A 20,370-nucleotide genomic window follows, 5' to 3' on the forward strand; every position below is an offset into this window, starting at 1 on the left:
CTAAGCTCAGGATTTAGCTGGTCAAATTGCAGCTTTTAATTTACCCAGAAAAATCAAAAACGTTCTAGGGGCATTCCAGAGCAGAACTACATTTTCTGAATAACTTGCCATAGTGCTGCCCTCACTTATCTGGTTAAACTTATTCAGATAACTTACATTTACCCCGGTATATTCAGCAGTGCAGCTTTGCTGTTTAGCATCTGGTATACGCTAACTGGGTAAGTTTATCTGGTTAACTCACCTGGATAGCCTGGATAGTTTTGTTAGGAACTGGGGAACCTTTTGGGGAAGGGGGAGTCTCTTCCGAAGGGATGGGCTCCACCTTAACCAGGGTGGAACCAGACTGCTGGCGCTAACCTTTAAAAAGGAGATAGAGCAGCTTTTAAACTAGAACAAAGGGGAAAGCCGACAGTCGCTCAGCAGCGCATGGTTCGGAGAGATGTATCTTTAAAGGATACTAATGATGCATTAGAATTAGGGCATCCCGACAGTGAGGTTCCAATAATTAGAAAAGTAGCCCAAGTGCCTGTAACTAAAAACTCACCTGAGCTAAAAAATTCTAACTTATCCCTATCAATTAAAAAGCAGAATAAAAATACAATCAAAAAACAAACTTTGAAATGTTTGTATGCTAATGCCAGAAGTCTAAGTAGTAAGATGGGAGAATTAGAATGTATAGCAGTAAATGATGACATAGACTTAATTGGCATCTCAGAGACATGGTGGAAAGAGGATAACCAATGGGACAGTGCTATACCGGGGTACAAATTATATCGCAATGACAGAGAGGAGCAGTCGGGAGGAGGTGTGGCGCTTTATGTCCGGGATGGCATAGAGTCCAACAGGATAAACATCCTGCATGAGACTAAATACAAAATTGAATCTTTATGGGTAGAAATCCCTTGTGTATCAGGGAAGACTACAGTGATAGGGGTATACTACCGTCCACCTGGTCAAGATGGTGAGATGGACAGTGAAATGCTAAGAGAAATTAGGGAAGCTAACCAAATTGGTAGTGCAGTAATAATGGGAGACTTCAATTACCAATCACATAAACATAGTGCAAGAACAAAGATACAGTTCCATCCAAACTTCACAATTATTTTTATTGTAAGTTCAGGTATTTATAGTTCATTTAAGTAAGGCAACTCCAATCAAGTGAACATGAAGAATATTTATAAAGTCCCCCGACGCGGTCCGCGTTTCGGGTGAGCTGCATCAGGAGGGACCACAGCGAAATTTTTAGTCTACAATAAAATAACATCAATCAAGAACGGAACAAAACAGGCTGCAAGTAAAAGATATAACATAGAAAATTCATACCTTTAGAGTTGACATCAGGAGCGCAAATGCCCCATACCAGTGACAGCCATTTAAATGAAAAAAGGCACGAAAGAAAAAGGTTTCTCTCGCGAGATGCTGCAAGCATCGCGCCTTTTTTCATTTAAATGGCTGTCACTGGTATGGGGCATTTGCGCTCCTGATGTCAACTCTAAAGGTATGAATTTTCTATGTTATATCTTTTACTTGCAGCCTGTTTTGTTCCGTTCTTGATTTGATGTTATTTTATTGTAGACTAAAAATTTCGCTGTGGTCCCTCCTGATGCAGCTCACCCGAAACGCGGACCGCGTCGGGGGACTTTATAAATATTCTTCATGTTCACTTGATTGGAGTTGCCTTACTTAAATGAACTATAAATACCTGAACTTACAATAAAAATAATTGTGAAGTTTGGATGGAACTGTATCTTTGTTCTTGCACTATGTTTATGTGATTGCTTGCTTATGTGCAAGGTCGCTTCTGCTGATTTCTAGACTTCAATTACCCCAATATAGACTGGGTAAATGTATCATCGGGTCACGCTAGAGAGATAACGTTCCTGGATGGAATAAATGATAGCTTTATGGAGCAATTGGTTCAGGAACCGACGAGAGAGGGAGCAATTTTAGATCTAATTCTCAGTGGAGCACAGGACTTGGTGAGAGAGGTAACGGTGGTGGGGCCACTTGGCAATAGTGATCATAATATGATCAAATTTGATTTAATGACTGGAAAAGGAACAGTGTGCAAATCCAAGGCTCTCGTGCTAAACTTTCAAAAGGGAAACTTTGATAAAATGAGAAAAATTGTTAGAAAAAAACTGAAAGGAGCAGCTACAAAAGTAAAAAATGTCCAAGAGGCGTGGTCATTGTTAAAAAATACCATTCTAGAAGCACAGTCCAGATGTATTCCACACATTAAGAAAGGTGGAAAGAAGGCAAAACGATTACCGGCATGGTTAAAAGGGGAGGTGAAAGAAGCTATTTTAGCCAAAAGATCTTCATTCAAAAATTGGAAGAAGGATCCAACAGAAGAAAATAGGATAAAGCATAAACATTGGCAAGTTAAATGTAAGACATTGATAAGACAGGCTAAGAGAGAATTTGAAAAGAAGTTGGCTGTAGAGGCAAAAACTCACAGTAAAAACTTTTTTAAATATATCCGAAGCAGAAAGCCTGTGAGGGAGTCAGTTGGACCGTTAGATGATCGAGGGGTTAAAGGGGCACTTAGAGAAGATAAGGCCATCGAGGAAAGATTAAATGATTTCTTTGCTTCGGTGTTTACTGAAGAGGATGTTGGGGAGGTACCCGTAATGGAGAAGGTTTTCATGGGTAATGATTCAGATGGACTGAATCAAATCACGGTGAACCTAGAATATGTGGTAGGCCTGATTGACAAACTGAAGAGTAGTAAATCACCTGGACCAGATGGTATACACCCCAGAGTTCTGAAGGAACTAAAAAATGAAATTTCAGACCTATTAGTAAAAATTTGTAACTTATCATTAAAATCATCCATTGTACCTGAAGACTGGAGGATAGCAAATGTAACCCCAATATTTAAAAAGGGCTCCAGGGGCGATCCGGAAAACTACAGACCGGTTAGCCTGACTTCAGTGCCAGGAAAAATAGTGGAAAGTGTTCTAAACATCAAAATCACAGAACATATAGAAAGACATGGTTTAATGGAACAAAGTCAGCATGGCTTTACCCAGGGCAAGACTTGCCTCACAAATCTGCTTCACTTTTTTGAAGGAGTTAATAAACAAGTGGATAAAGGTGAACCGGTAGATATAGTATACTTGGATTTTCAGAAGGTGTTTGACAAAGTTCCTCATGAGAGGCTTCTAGGAAAAGTAAAAAGTCATGGGATAGGTGGCGATGTCCTTTCGTGGATTGCAAACTGGCTAAAAGACAAAAAACAGAGAGTAGGATTAAATGGGCAATTTTCTCAGTGGAAGGGAGTGGACAGTGGAGTGCCTCAGGGATCTGTATTGGGACCCTTACTGTTCAATATATTTATAAATGATCTGGAAAGAAATACGACGAGTGAGATAATCAAATTTGCAGATGACACAAAATTGTGCAGAGTAGTTAAATCACAAGCAGATTGTGATAAATTGCAGGAAGACCTTGTGAGACTGGAAAATTGGGCATCCAAATGGCAGATGAAATTTAATGTGGATAAGTGCAAGGTGATGCATATAGGGAAAAATAACCCATGCTATAATTACACGATGTTGGGTTCCATATTAGGTGCTAGAACTCAAGAAAGAGATCTAGGTGTCATAGTGGATAACACATTGAAATCGTCGGTTCAGTGTGCTGCGGCAGTCAAAAAAGCAAACAGAATGTTGGGAATTATTAGAAAAGGAATGATGAATAAAACGGAAAATGTCATAATGCCTCTGTATCGCTCCATGGTGAGACCGCACCTTGAATACTGTGTACAATTCTGGTCGCCGCATCTCAAAAAAGATATCATTGCGATGGAGAAGGTACAGAGAAGGGCTACCAAAATGATAAGGGGAATGGAACAACTCCCCTATGAGGAAAGACTAAAGAGGTTAGGACTTTTCAGCTTGGAGAAGAGACGACTGAGGGGGGATATGATAGAGGTGTTTAAAATCATGAGAGGTCTAGAATGGGTAGATGTGAATCGGTTATTTACTCTTTCGGATAGTAGAAGGACTAGGGGACACTCCATGAAGTTAGCATGGGGCACATTTAAAACTAATTGGAGAAAGTTCTTTTTTACTCAACGCACAATTAAACTCTGGAATTTGTTGCCAGAGAATGTGGTTCGTGCAGTTAGTATAGCTGTGTTTAAAAAAGGATTGGATAAGTTCTTGGAGGAGAAGTCCATTACCTGCTATTAAGTTCACTTAGAGAATAGCCACTGCCATTAGCAATGGTTACATGGAATAGACTTAGTTTTTGGGTACTTGCCAGGTTCTTATGGCCTGGATTGGCCACTGTTGGAAACAGGATGCTGGGCTTGATGGACCCTTGGTCTGACCCAGTATGGCATTTTCTTATGTTCTTATGTTCTTATGTGACTGAACATGGATCTCAAAGAGTTTGAGCTAGGAGGCAAATTGATGGTGAAGAAATAGAACAAGTGGCCAATGACCAAAGACATGCTGCCAGTACAATTGGCCTGTGGACTTCACACCTGCTTTTCATGTGGGCTACATTTGGCTAGGAAATGCAATGTACGTGTGCTATTTTTCTCTTTTCCATTCCACACCCCTGGAAAAACCTCCCCTTATCTCGGAGCCCCACAAGTACTTTTAGTTGGGGTAAGGGTGCTCGATTTTCAGAAAGCTCTGACTTTTACCCGGGTAAATTGGTGTCTATTTGGGTAAATGATTTTCGAAAATTGTCCTCGCCATGGTTAATTAGTCACATACATACTCTTTTTTTTACTTTTATTCTTTCTGTGAGAATCATAGGCTTAAGGAATGTTTTACAGTCATCTGGAGACCTCCAAATCACACACTCACTGATCTTTCCTGTTAGGTTTTGCCTCACCAAGAATAAATGAGTGGTATCTGAACTGTATATGTAATTTCTAGGCATTAAGGATTGTCTGGCGCTTCTCTCTTCCTTTTTTTTTTCTCCTTCTTAGTCAACCTTCTTTTGCTACTTCATGAATTTGTAGAGACATTTTAATCATTTCATCAAAGATAAAAGGTGATTCTTGCAAAGGAATACCTTGAAAATGTACTGTATAAAGTCAGGAAAGATACTATACAAAGAGAAGGAGTTAGTTGTTGTGAGGTCAACATTTTGAAGACTGCTATGGGAGTCATGTGCCTTAATTTATGTGTAGACTGAGAGCTTAACAAAGAATTGAAACATAATGTTAATATCACAGACCAGATATTGCAAGGACTTTAAATGTTAGGCTCCAAATACAATAATAACTTAACTCTAGTTAGAGCTAGTTTTCAGTACTAACCGGCTACATTTATCCACTGAAACCCAGTCAGACAACTAAGAGGTCTAAATTTAACCAAATATTTTGATGGGCTAGATTATAAACATTGCTGCTCTTAACATAAGGCTTGGGAGTAACCTACACGTTGCGGCAATTACTACCACAGGAAACTTGCTGGGCAGACTGGATGGACCATCTGGTCTTTTTCTGCCGTCAATATTATGTTACTGTGTTACTATGTTATTTTGGAGAACGTTCGGCTGAAAAATAAGCTGGTTATGTTCAACACTCAATTCACCTAAAAATAACCAGCTAAAATTAATAAGGTATTTTTACCATTCAGCTTGTTGAAAATTGATCTTTGTGTTTTCAAAATAAGTTTAAAAAATGTAAAAAAAAATAAATTAAAAAAATGAAAGTGTCTCAGTTTATCATTATGCCCTGTTTATAGCCCACCATCTTTATACTGAAGCTGGCATTATGATCTGTATTATGTACTGTATATGATCAGAAATTAATAGAATGATTCATTTGTTATTCAAATAAAAAATAAATTTAGTCTCAGTGAGTAATGAGAGAAGAAAGGAGAAAGGAAATCCAATAGCAGCTTGTAAATGCATCTCTGTTGATTCCCATTTAAAATTGTTATAAAGGCAAGTGCCGAATATTGGATCTCCAGCTGAGCTAAAAGTCTCAACGGAATGGGACATGTTCAGTGAGATAACTATGGCAGTCATATGACATACAAGACATTATTATTTTTGGCAAACATAAGTGCAGGGACTTTTTTTTTTATTGACTATTGCAGACATACTGATTCACTAAAGCAGGCAAGATGGTGATTGGTTTATAAAGTGTTTAATGTTGCGTTAAGAAGTGCAGGAGAAAATCACGCTGCATTATGCAGTTTCAGAGTTCTTTTACGCCATCCTCTTTACCATAAGTTATCAGCATTAAGCATAGCACCCCTGCTGGGATACTGCAAATTAGTGACAGTTCATAAACTTAGAAATAAAGGATAAGTTTACTTCAGGTGAAATAAAGTGCCTCCATCAGGAGAGGAGCACTTAGACATACTGCTGGGTGAGCAGCTGCTCCTCTGCAGGCTATGGCTCTCCTCGCTTGTCACACACACAGTATTGTTGCGCACCGCTGAGAAGAGCTGCAGGAGTGGAGCGGACCCATATTCTGTCCATCACAGTAGGAGAGACTCGGAAGCAAAACAGATAAAGAGACTGCGACAAGAGTGTCTTTCTGAGCTGTGCTGTCTTTTGGCAGTCCCCCGAGATTTACATGTTTTCTGGAGTAATAAATCATTAGGGCTGGAATAGACAAAAGGAAACTGTCAAGGAAGAGATGAACTGCCTTTATAGGAAATGGATTCAAAACAGCATCTGTCATTCCCTTCAGTCACAAGTCTGTCACCTACTGCTCCTATTCTTTCTGCCCTTCTGTGATGAGACACAGAAAAGTAGAATTCATGGACAAAGCTGATCTTGAACTAAATCTTGGAAACCGCTACCCTTGGTGCAATGATGGGATATATTAATTACTATGTTGATGCTTATTTTTAAATATAAATAAGTATCTTTAGGTTTTCATTATAAACACAAAGGCGATGATTCACCCAGTCTGAGGCTGGAAAAGAGCCCAAAGTGGATTATTTAAACACTATTCAAAGACTGAAAAGAGACTGCCAAAGTGTATACAGCCTGATGTATTAAAAGGCTCCTAGTTTTTAGGAGTATACAGCAAAAAAAATTTCATTTGTTTTATTTTTCTTTTTCATTCCTTTTTTTGCTTTGTTTTATGTCATTTCATTTTAGCGTGTAATAATTCGATGCAGTGCACATCACTAATTGCACTCACTAATCGAAACAACCAGCAACACATCCCTACATCTATGTGAAAAATGCTTGATACATCAGGCCCATGAGGCATTTGGGGCTAGGCCAGCTCCAGAGCATGGAATGCTTTCTAAGGCTCATTACAATATGCATGGCACTCATACCTTTTTGGGCATGCAAAGTTTCCTATACAAAAACAGCAGGAAATTACAGTGAACATGTGTGGAAACTACATCAGCATGAAGTACAGCATGAAGTAATTGAAAGAAGCTAAAAACAACTGCCTACACCTCATTCACAAGTCAGCCTAATTTGTGCACTCTCTCCAACACTTACAGAGCCAGATTTTGGAGGAATCAATGGAGAAACCTGTAGCACTCATACAAACATACAAAAGCACTCATTACAGTGAGAAAGAAATGTCAATGACTTAGCAAGCTGGCATGCAATGCTGCATTTGTCCAAATATTTAAAAATTGTCTTCCTATCAACACAATCTTTATTGCTATGTTTCACTCACAGCTGTCCTGCCCATGAAGAGTTTGCATTCACAGGACTCTGCCTTAGCACATCTTTCCTGTACAATTGCTGTCATAGTCTCATAAATTGTTTCTATATATCAGCAAATTAGTAACAGTTCATAAACTTAAGAATAAAGGATAAGTTTACTTCAGGTGAAATAAAGTGCCTCCGTTAGAAGAGTAGACATTTAGACATAGTGCTCGGTGATCAGCTGCTTCTCTGCTTGGCTCACCCTAGCCAGGTAGGCCTAGGCCCCAGCTGATTTCTAGGGTGGGGGAAAGGGTGAAGGAGGATCGAGGGGTGAGGTAGGCCCCAGTCCCGGTTAATGATGGAGGCCCAAATGTTTTTCTGAAGAAATAGTGTGTACTATTTGTGCACACTGTTTCCCGAAATGAAAACACCTGAAACTTTTCAGGGTTTTCATAGAGATGGTGCATTCCTTTCTGGTAATCTAAGCCAAAAAGAATTCCATTTCGGTTTGGATTTCTCATTTGTTTGAAATGAATGTACATCCCTAATACCTGCTAAATATTTTAAATGATTCTATCATATGCACACTTCCCTTCTTCCCTCCAGCAAGTATGTTTTGAGTTTCCTAAACCTCTCTGTGTTTTATGTTGCAGGCCTGTATCATTTAGTGGCCCTTGTCTGAATTTTTTTGCATCCTCTCAATGTAAAAGTATGGCCTATAAAACTTATAGTAGAGTCTCACTATTGATTATTTGAGTTTAACAGTTGCTAGTTCTTGTCATCCTAATTGAAAAGTTGACTGATTTCACATATTTTACACTGAAGAACAGCTTTGAAATCCTTGACCATTCTTCTAATGTTATCAAAACTCTTTTAACAGGTAGTTCCTCTACCTGTTACAGATTTTTGTATCAAGTGCAAACAATCATATTATTCCTTCAAGTCCTTCTACAATGTTGCTAATAAAGATACTGAGAAGAACTGACCCTATCACAGAACCCTGAGGTATGCCATAGTGAATTACCTTTAGCAAAATTATCTCCATTGAAAAGGGACCAATGCAAAACAGTGCGCTTAGCCAAGTGCACTTTTTAACCCATGGTTGGACGCGGGTTTTGGACGTACGTGCACAGCCCCTTATGCTATAAGGGGATTAGTGAGTCCAAAATGCACATCCAACCCCCCAGCGAAACTAATAGCGCTCATCACATGCAAATGCATGTTGATGAGGCTATTAGCTATTCTCCCCAGATCCAAAAAAAAATGGGCGCCCAACCTGTACATTTTTACGCTTAGGAATGAACGCCTGCTGCTTTTCTGTACATCCTCCGACTTAATAGCATGGCAATATTAAGTCAGAGGAACTAAAAGGTTTAAAAAAAAAGTGTGCTGGCAGGTTAGGATAAGGGACACTTGGAAAATTGAGCATTCGTTTTCCTAACCCGCTGACAGCCACCTCTCCTGGGTGCAAGCTGCAAGGAGGCGCTAGGGGCACACATTTGCCCCTAGCGCCTCCTTGGCAGCGTGACCCCTCATTTAAATATGCAATCTCAAGCCTAGGAGAGGTGCTGGGTGCGTGTTAGGAAAGCTGGCGCTCAACACTGAGTGCCCGTATTCTGCACTGATTTTTTGCATCGGGCCCTTTCTAAGTTTTGCTGCTCAAGCTGCTCCTCGTTCAGTTTACAACTTTCTGTCCTACTCCCATACCATCCAACTTGTTTACCATTCCTCTAAACATAAACAGTGTCACAAACATCCATAAAATCTCCCTGATCTACTACTTTTATTACTTTATTACTCAATCGAGTTTGACAGGATCTACCCTTTGTGAACCATGTTATCCAAGGTCCTATAAACAGTTTGATTTAAGGGGGCTGATTTATCTTTTTCTTTAGCATTGTTTCCATAGGTTTGTCCATTACTAACATTAGACTGATGGGTTTGTAGTTGTCTGCCTCCTACTTGTACTCATTTTTGTGGAATAGGTCTATATCTGCACTTTATAACAGAAAATCAAGAGGTTAAAGGTGCAAGAGAATGAAAATCCACCAGAAAATCAGTTTACTTATAGATTTACTTGTAATTAAGAATACATCTGTGTTCTCTTTTCTGGGTATGCCTCTGCCACATGGTATCGCCCAGAGTGAGGGAACCACTATCCTTTAGATCCTAATGGTAGAGCTCAAGGATTTTTGTATACATCCTACAGGGAGAGATGTTCAGTAAGTCTTGGTGTTGATTCCTATTGCTCCTTAAGTTAACAGAGTTCATTGGAGGAGCTTCTAGTTGGGAAGATTGAAAGAATTTCATATTTCCCTTCAGTTCATAGAGAGGTAATTAATCCTTTACTTTATCCTTCTGACATAAAGGGCTTTAAAGTCCTGGATCTCCAGTTTAAAATATATCCATGCAGACACTGGTAGCCGATACAATGCCTTTAGCATTGGAGTGATATACTCAAAGATTAAGTGGCCTATTTATCACAGTGAGCTTATATCACACATTAACACACAATTTCAACATATGCTATCGGGATGTGCAGGTAAAAAAAATTGTTTTCAGAAGGATTTTTCCAACAAATTTCAGTCCATGGAATGCTTGATTCGTTTCATTTGTGTGAAAAAAAATCAATCATTAAAAAAAAAAGACAAAAGTGCAAGGATTCTCGTTCCTTCCACCCACCTGGAAAAATGCAAGGGCAAGGATATCCCCCCGGCCCCCACTTACCTGGTCCAGTAGGGATCCACTGGTGAGGCTTAGGCCCTGGCAGAAGCTTCAGCCTTTCAAAGGCCAAGGGCAGAGTAGGTCACCGTGACCTGAGCATCGGCCTACAAAAGGCTGACACCTTGGCCTAGACTGGTACTCAGGCCTAGGCCTAATGCTATAGCCCAGCCCAGAGGCCAGGGCCTGACACCGGGGCCTAGGCCAGAGCTGAAGCTGAGGCCTGATGCCATGGCCTGCCCCAGAGGCCGGGGCCAGAAGCCAGGGTCTAGGCTGGAGCCTGGATCCAGGCCTGATTCTGTGGCCCAACCCAGAGGTTGGGCCCCAATGTCAGGGCCTTGGGCCAGACCCAGACCCAAAACTAGGGCCAGGCTCGGAGGCTGGTTCCCAACACAAGGGCCTTAGCCTTTGCCAAAGCCCAGGCCTAGTCCAATGCCAAGGCCTGGCCTAGAGATGGGTCCCAATGATTGGGCCTCGGTCTAGGGTCAGGCCCAGTCCCAGAGCTCAAGCCTTGGTGCAACTCCAAAGTCGTCCTCATCTTTCTTCTTTTACTCTTTAACCAACGCTGTCTGCTGGGATTGTGCAGGAGTAAACTCCAGCGCATTCACCCTACCAGGTGGCACCATTTTGATGTACGATATTGCCTGGGCTCCAGCCTAGGCCGAGGACCCAATGTCATGCCTGGGTCCAAGTCGAGGCCCAGGTGTTGAGACCCGGCCTGGCCACTTCCACTGATACCCGACAGATCAGGTAATTGATTTTTCAGAGGGCATTAGGGTTATAAACTGCCTGATTTTTAACTGGACAGTCAGGTTTTTAAGCTAATTGTACAGTGTCCAGTTGCAGAGGTAACTGGACACTGTAACTTGGGGTCAAAACTGCATGCATGCATGTCCCTGGGACAGCATCGGAACTATACTGGCTGCACTGCACATCATCCAATCAGAGAATGGCATGTATGATTTAGGTGTCTACCCTCCCTCCAATCAGATGCCTGGTCATTGTATCAGGAAGCTGATACAGCACAGGAGGAGGAGCATGAGGGAGTTGCCGATAGAAACTGTGCCTGCACATTCGGTGTTCAAGTTCCAGCTAACTTCCACTACTTCTGCTCCCTACAGCTTGTTCAGTCAGTCATGCTGTTCTACCACTGCTGCTGCCTTTTCCTGGCCGGGACTTGCATCACCCACCACCACCACAGCTGCCTCATCTACACTTATAGCTCACATCATGGCCAAGCCCATCCCTACTGCAGCGTCTTCTTCCCATGTCATTGCTGTCTTCAAATTTCCTCTGCTGGTAGCAGCCTACCTGCTGCTCACTGCAGGATATACCTTCCTCCCTCCTTCAAGTCTCACTCTGGTTGCCTGCTTGTTTAGCTTCTGGTTGCTCCTGGCTGGCACCCTTACCCTTCCCTCCTTGATACCTATTTTCCTACTTTCATGTTTACTATTCTAGAACATAAGAACATAAGAAATTGCCATGCTGGGTCAGACCAAGGGTCCATCAAGCCCAGCATCCTGTTTCCAACAGAGGCCAAACCAGGCCACAAGAACCTGGCAATTATCCAAACACCAAGAAGATCCCATGCCCCTCCCATCTGACTGCCTCTTATTTTCTATTGGCTGCTGTTGCTGCAGCCAAAGCCAGACAATTCAGTCAGGTAAACAGGAATTGTTTATAAAGAAAAAAATAAACAGAAACCATCTTACCCTTCTCCCTTATCACAATAGAATTACCTGGTGCAAACAAAAACATTTAGTATAGTGCAGTGACACCATTCCTGTACTTCTCCCTGCCCAGTGTCTCCTATCCTAATCCCAGTCTTTAACCTTCCTGCCTATCACCTTGCTCCCCTCAGGCCTGTTGCTGGGCTGCCCATTGCCCCAGGAAGCAGGGCAATGGGAAGCCCCGTGGATGAGATAACCAGCTAGTTAAGCCACCAGCTGCATACAGGCTAAGGGGCACTGATAACACTATGCAGCACTGGCACCCAACCCCCACCCTTTCCGACATTCCTGGCTCCTTTGAGAGTAAGTGTGAGATAGAGGTAGATTTGTGTGTGTGTGTGTGTGTGATAGAGAGAGAGAGACAAGGAACGTGTATGTGCATGTATCCATGTGAAAGAGAGAAGGAGTGTGGGTGAGAGAGAGGAGTGGTTTTTTTTGTAGTTCCCCACTCTCCTCACCCTTAATGATCCACAGCAATCCTGTAAATCAAGAGTTCCCAGATATGGAGATCATGGAAATTTTTATATCTTATTAGTTTTAATTATTGGGTGTTATTTGATGTCTGTTGTTTTAAAATATTTTATGGGTATTTTGAAAATGTAACAATATTTTAGGTTTTTAATTATTGGATGTTTTGTTCATCAGCTGTATTAAAATATTTATTCTTCTTGCAGTATGGTTTTACTATTATGATTGATGTTGTATATACCTTTATTTTATTTATTGTCTTATGAAGAATGGTATTCTTTCTATTTTTCATTATTTCTCTGGATACAGAGTATGGCTTCTTGCAGTTTCCAGTTCAGTTTTTGTTTGCATGTTTCTCTTTTTACTTTGTGATCTTTTTATTTTATAGTTGTTGAAGGTCTTTCTATGCTCTGCATTTGTGACTGAGGTGAGATATTCTGCTAGCGTATAGTTCCTTTGTAGGGCTCTTTATTATCTTGGCTGGTTTTGTTTTCCTAATAGGAGGTGTAATGGTGTTTTAGGGTCTGGTATATTTTCAACATTGCTTTTTAAAAAATAAGACTGTTCCTGTTTGCATGATGGAAATTAGTGCTGGTATAGGAAGTTTACTATATTCTAATTGTTTACTGATGGTTTTTGGAAGGCAAAGCCCACACCTGACATATATTCCAATAGCTTCTAAGTGTTTTTTGTGCAAGGTTTTCTGGTTCATACTACAGCAGTATAAGTAAATATAATACACATTAGTATTTTAACCTCAGAAGACTGTACTTTGAATATCCTTTTTCATATAAAATCTGTTATTATAAATGCATACTTTTTAATTGTGTGTGGAGTGTGCTGTGGGAGGAGAGAGAGCACAGGTCTATAAGATTTACCTATGGCACCTAATACTCTTTCACTGGCTTTGTTTGGGAAACACATTAATTGTTTGTATGAGGCAGCTAAAAAGTTAGCACCAGTCCTGGCTCTCTTCACCAGTGGGCTCTGACTGCTTCCGTAGCAGCCAACCACAACAAGGCACAAAACAATGAGCCACAACTTTAGAGCTATGCACCACAGCTTGCCCTATGTAGCTGAGCTAGTTAGAAGAAATGGGAAGCAGCTAAATGGCAGGTTCTCCCCTTTTATTGCCCTGAGATGCTAGAAGAGAAACTCCTGCCTGTGTGTAGCCTCTCAGCTCATTACTCTTTAGTGCATATCAAATACACTTTGCAGGATCTAGAATTTATGTAAATTTATGCAAATGCACTCCCTCCCTTGGTATCTTCAAGTGTCCAGTCCTGGTCTGTGGAAAAGTTGGCAACCCTAGGGGGGGTCTCGGGGCTCGGCCCAGGCCTAGGCCAAGACCCCAGCTTAGCACTTGAGCATAGGCCATGGCCCCTGATTTGGGCTTCAGCCTATGCCCTAGGCAAAGCCTTGGTTTCAGGCCTAGCCCAAGGCTCTGGGGTCACGCTCGGGTATAGGCCACGGACCCTGCTTTGGGCCTCGGCCTATGCTTTAGGTGAGGCCTAGGCCCAATGCATTCATTTAAAATGAATGTTGGTTTGTTTCATTTGGGGGTCCTCAATTCATTTCAGGGCCCCCGAATAAAATGGATTACCCTTATTTTGTCTTGTTTTGTGCTTTCATTTTAAACAAATGCATATCTCTAGTGCTATTAGTACAGCTAATGCAGAATCTAATACTGGGGGAAAAACTGCTTGTGAACTGTGCACTAAAAGCACATGTTAATGCAAAATTTAGAGTCTATTTTGAAAAGGGTTTTGTGTAAAATAACATATGCACATAACTTGCATGAACATGTGTATGTGTCATTTTATAACCCTTGAGAGCATGCTTGTGTTTTTGATTTTGCATAAATATTTTACCAGGGAAAAATGGAGTGGTCTAGGGGTGATCCAGGACAGGGTACAGAAGTACACACTGTAGTTGCTATTTTGTAAGAGATATGGGCCTGATTTTCAAAAGCATTTACATGTGTAAAACTGGGATTTACACCTGTAAATGCTTTTGAAAATTGCTACAATATATGCCATTGAATTGTCCATAGGATTTGCTCATGAAAGTATACTTTACACATGTGAATGTATTATGAAAATTGCTATGATGGTATGCTCTATTTAAATGCGTAACTCCTTTGAAAATTCACCTGTATATGCATATATATATCAGCAAACTTGTTCATGCATTTTTACACCTGCTAGTTGACTTTTGCAAGTGAAATCAGACTATTCTGGTTATCTACAGTTTTTGGGTAAGACGAGTGGGTGAATTTGTGACAGATCAGATGAGGTGATAAAGGGTCTAGGTTAACTGGATTGGGTGAACTGGTGGAGGTATTAGTGAATTGGTGATTCTATGTATGCATGCACCTATTTTCAAATTGGTATATACACACACACTTTATAAAACACTCACCTCTGCATTTAATTCTGGGTTATTAGATGTGCATTGTCCCAATTATTTCACACATAAAATATATGCATGTATGTTTATAAAACAGGTTGGAAAAGTATGCATTTTCTTGCATTGGAAATATTTGTGCATATTGAAACTCACACATGTACTTTCAGAACAGAAATCAGTGTTATTTTACAAACTGTGCAGCTCCTACTCTACAGTTTATAAAATGCTAACATTAATCTCTTCATGTCCAGTTATATTCAAATACTATATCCTGCACAGGTTTGAAAGTTGGATTCTTGTAGCGCAAATACTTCCAGAGGTGGTTAAATTTGTGTGTTAATACAGATGCATGTTTAACACAAACTGCAATATATTTAAAGGATCTGCTTAGCATACTTTTGCATTTATTCAGCTAAATTGAAATATTTAAAAGTTTAGATGTTAAGAAAAGCACATTAAGGCAAATGTATTAATGCCATTTTAGGGGATAATTTTCAGGTGCTGTAAAGTCTGTGGATACTTTTTATCCACAGACTTAAAAGCAAAAGTATGCACATATTTTCATTTTTAACAGTAACCCAGAAAAAGTCTGCACATACACATTTATGCCTGCCAATGTTTGCGGGTAGTTTCCCAGGTGGATCTTACGTGCAATGATGTAAATAATCAGCCATGAACTGTACAAATGTTTTACCCAAATAAACTTATACAAGTAACTTAAACTAGATATTCAGTGGCACTGCTGTGCAATTAAATACTATATACCCAGAGAAACCCAATGTTTTTCTCTGGGTACATTTACTTAATATATTTTTTTTAAGAATACTTATAATCTACTGATCTAACAATTTTACAATAAACATAAAAACAACAATATATACAGCACATAAACAGACAAAACAAAAATATAAATTAAAATATAATTAACATCTAATAAAACCACATTGCAGTAAAAACTTTAGGATTGCCTCACAGCATGATTAAAGTTATCTGGATAACTTAATTGGATAACTCCTAAATTTTGAAGTTATTTGGGTAAGTTGTCCAGATAAATTTGGCCCACCCTGAACCTCCCCCACCCCCTCGATCTATCTGGGTAACTTAGCCAGACAAAACTTCTCAATATTGTGCCTAAGTCCAATCCTTTCCAGACTCGGAACCCCTAAGAATGCCTCTCCAATAAGCAAGGAAACATTTATCCTTGCATATTTGGCAGGCTATTTTAAAAAGTGGCATTTATTGGGTTAACGCTCTGCTTTACCACATATGTAAGGAACCCCAAGTTTCCTTACCAGAAAGACTGATCCAATCATTCTGGGGAGGTACAGAGAGATTGGTGAGTAGATGTTGGGGTTTGGGCCCCCTCAAGTGGGAGAAGAAGATGGTGTCCTTGAGTGTTTACAAACCTGGCCACCATCTTAGTGTGTGGATTCTTAGTTTATTATTTTCTCGGTTGCCTTGCTGTGGGATAGCCCTGTTTGTGCAGTCTCACTTTTTGTTTGTTTTCTGGGAAAAGAACTCGGAGGGTCTGTGTCACAGACTGCTGGTGTTGGCTCCCCCTTGTTCAGACTGGGGCGGATTTTAAAAGCCCTGCTCGCGTAAATCCGCCCAGATTTACGCGAGCAGGGCCTTGCGCGCCGGCGCGCCTATTTTCCATAGGCCTGCCGGTGCGCGCAGAGCCCCGGGACTCACGTAAGTCCCGGGGTTTTTTGTCGGGGGCATGTTGGGGGCATGTCAGGGGCGGGGCCGATCGACTCGGTGTTTCAGGGGCGGGCCGGGGGGTGTGGTTTCGGCCCGGGGAGGTCCGGGGGCATGGCCGCGCCCTCCGGAACCGCCCCCGGGTTGCGTCTCGGCGCGCCAGCGGCCCGCTGGCGCGCGTGGACTTACGTCTCCCTCTGGGAGGCGTAAATCCGTGGACAAAGGTAGGGGGGGTTTAGATAGGGCCGGGGGGGGGGGGGGGTTAGGTAGAGGAAGGGAGGGGAAGGTGAGGGGAGGGCGAAAGAGAGTTCCCTCCGAGGCCGCTCCAATTTCGGAGCGGCCTCAGAGGGAACGGAGGCAGGCTGCGCGGCTCGGCGCGCACCGGCTGCCCAAAATCGGCAGCCTTGCGTGTGCCAATCCTGGATTTTAGAAGATACGCGCGGCTACGCGCGTATCTACTAAAATCCAGCGTACTTTTGTTTGCGCCTGGAGCGCGAACAAAAGTACGCGAACGCGCCATTTTAAAAAATCTTCCCCACTATGAATTGGGGTGGGTAGTACCACATGAGAAATTATATTTACTAATATGTTTTATCTTCGGGTTCGTAGCCTGAGTGCGGGATGAGACAGGGTCCCCGGTCACCCCGATATCACAATTCTGTGCCCTTTTCACACAACCTCTCACTTGTGGTACCACAGACCATATAAAATCATCACACCAGAATAAAACAATAATTCAGCTTTTTACTAGTTTTATTTACGTAGACAGTAAATCCAACCAGAACATTAAATGGGAAAGGTACAGTAGTGAAGTATAATATAAATTTGCAGTTTTCTTATTTTAAATCAAGCAATGCAAAATAACTCTGGATATAGTCTGTTAGCCAGGACAACCAACATACTCATATGGATAGTAACAAAAAAAAAAAAAAGGAACACTAACAGAGAAAGGTTGGGAGGGGGGAAAGAAGCAGTGAAGTACACAGATTTCAAAAATTGTCTTTACCCCTGAGTACTTAAAAGGGGGGGGGGGGGACAGATTCACACCAAGGTCACCAGTTTGTCCCAAACACAAAATTGTGTAGAAAAATCAGTCAAGAAAATGAAGCTAAATTTTAGCCGGATAAGTGCTCAAATCTTCATTTAGCTGGATAATTTGAGTTATCCAGCTAAATGCATTTGACTATGGACCTTGTTATGTCTTAACTCTGTTTTAGTCCAAAATTTGGAGAACCTTTGTTGCTGGAGAAGAAATGTATTTTTCCACCCTTCCTTTCACTTATTTGGTTCCCTTTTTGAGAGTTTTTTGTCTATGTATTTATTGACTAAGGACTCTAGGGTCAAGGGTTCAGGCTTTTTTTTTTGTTGTTTATTCTATCTTTCACCTAGAAAGGACCTGGGAAGAAGCCGTATCATTGCAGAAGAATGAATTCACATCCATTGTCATCTTGGGGCGCGAGTTGAAAAGTGCGAGTGCGATGCCTCAGGCTCCCTTTGATCCAGTTTCTTGCTCCTCGGAACAACCGTTGTGCCATCCCCATAACACTGTAACATCGGCCTCCCCCTGATGTCATCTCGTGCAGCATGTTGAAACAAAGCATGAACGTGACACCAGAGACGGAGAAAGATCCTGCCTGACTTGCCTGCCTGCCTCACATTGACACCTGAGGCTCCCTTTGATCCAGCTTCTTTCTCCTCTGAACAACCACCATGCCAACCCTGTGAGACTGTAACATCGGCCTTCCCTGATGTCATCTTGGGGCGCGGGTTGAAAAGCATGAGCGGGATGCCAGAGGTGCTGCGTGCTGGATGTCGCACGCCGAAGGAACGTGCGCAAGGAGCAGGCCCCTTTGAGCGCCCCTTCATGTCACACCAAAAGTTCACCTTGACCTAAATAAAATTATTTACTCAAACAATTCATATATGTTAAGTGCTTCATTGTACTTTTACACCCCGCAAAGGAATTTACGATCAGCAGATAAAGGCCTCCTAAACGTGTTATCATTATAATCTGCACACGAGTGAAGTACAGATATATTTTACATTATGTTTTTAGTTACTATGACTATGTTGATGCATCTTTTAATTTGTGAACTGCCACGATTGTATACGGAGTGACAGTACATAAATAAATAAATAAATAAAATATATAAATATTAATGTATCATTCAAGAGTATTGTCACTATTGGCTCAGGTGTGCTGCATTTGGGAGGCAACTGCCAGCTTTGTATTGCCAGAAGGAGATCTAGGAGAATAGAGAAGACTTCAGAAAAGGCATGAAAATGGGTACTTTTCAATATAATAAGTATTTAGGATTATTAATCCTACAATTATGCAATGAGAAGAAATTGCAATAAATCTGGCAAATTGGGAGGTTTACTTTCTTCAATTTGATTAATTGGAAAAGCAATGGAGCTAAAGTATTAAGGAACTGGCTTTTCTAAATTTCAAAGACTTTTGCTGGAAGGTCACAAATTTATTAATTTTCTACAATGTAAATTAAATGTATTTAATATCAGAGTTATATTGAACTTTTCATCTATTTTATCAACTATCAGTAAAGTTTAAGTTGCAAACCACTTTGCTTCTAGCATGATTATTGCTGCTATAAACTGTTGGAGATGATCAGTTTTGTTTATAAGGGACTCAAGGGGCAGTCTAAATGTTGGACAATTCAAAAGGGCCTTGAAGTTAAGCTTCTCATCACAGGAACCTGGACACTCAGATTTATCTAAACACCTTGGAGAGCTATGTAAATAGTGTCTGAAATTATATGGTGTTCCTTTAGGTCTAGTAGCCAGGTTTTCTCGCCTAGAGGTTACACATAATAGAGATGTGAATCGGAACCAGAATCGGATCCGATTTCAGTTCCGATTCACATCTCTATAGATGTGAATCGGAACCAGAATCGGATCCGATTTCAGTTCCGATTCACATCTCTAACACATAATGCCATTTAAAATTACCCTTCCTATGCACATTATTGCATGTTAATGCTTGTGTTAGCATTAACATGCTTTGATAAATAGGCCCCTTAGTGGTTTGTGTGTGAAATGATGGGTCTACGTCCAGGACTGTGAGTGCCTGGGAAAAGGGGAGGTCCAGATAATGTATACTTCTAAAACTGATTGTGAGGAGGATAAATGAGGAGGTTAGGATGCTGAGATTCTTGCACAGTAGCTAAGATCTGGAAAAGCTGCTCCTAAACTGAAAAGTGCTGTGATGTGCTGAAGTGATCATAGTGTGTCTTTAAAAATAGTGAGAAACACCTCTGAATCAGAACCATTTAAAATCTCTTTCCTTGCACTTATTTCATATTCCACTCCAATGTAATATGATAGAGTAAGAGAAAATAAGATGACACAGTCCATATCCTATGTTTTACTATGGTAGAGAAGGAAAACAGACATGAAAAATGTAATTTTTCTCCCATAGAAGATAGCATAAGTTATTCACTGTTAGGTTCTCTAGCCACAGTGGTACTCACAAGTAATAGTTTGGAGTTGAGGCAAGGAGAAGAGTCCTGGAATGTTAAATCTAAACATATCAGAGAAAATTCTTTTTCACTCAATGCATAATTAAGCTCTGGAATTTGTTGCCAGACGATATGGAAAAGGCAGCTAGTATAGCTAGGTTTAAAAAAGGTTTGGACAAGTTCATGGGGAAGTTCATAAACTGTTATTAACTACACAGACATGGAAAAAGCTACTACTTATCCCTGGGCATTAGCAACATGGGATC

At 40.9% G+C, this 20,370-nt stretch overlaps 1 long non-coding RNA gene across 1 annotated transcript in view; it reads left to right on the plus strand.

Annotated features, from left to right (window-relative positions):
* Positions 1 to 19,134, plus strand: part of LOC115088676 — an 89,794-nt gene extending 70,660 nt beyond the window's left edge. Inside the window, exon 3 of the long non-coding RNA XR_003855815.1 lies at positions 18,018 to 19,134. This is a non-coding gene — a long non-coding RNA (uncharacterized LOC115088676). The remainder of the gene's footprint in view (positions 1 to 18,017) is intronic.
* Positions 19,135 to 20,370: the final 1,236 nt, after the last annotated feature.

Source organism: Rhinatrema bivittatum, chromosome 3 (assembly GCF_901001135.1).
Source record: "Rhinatrema bivittatum chromosome 3, aRhiBiv1.1, whole genome shotgun sequence".
Classification (NCBI taxonomy): Eukaryota; Metazoa; Chordata; class Amphibia; order Gymnophiona; family Rhinatrematidae; genus Rhinatrema; species Rhinatrema bivittatum.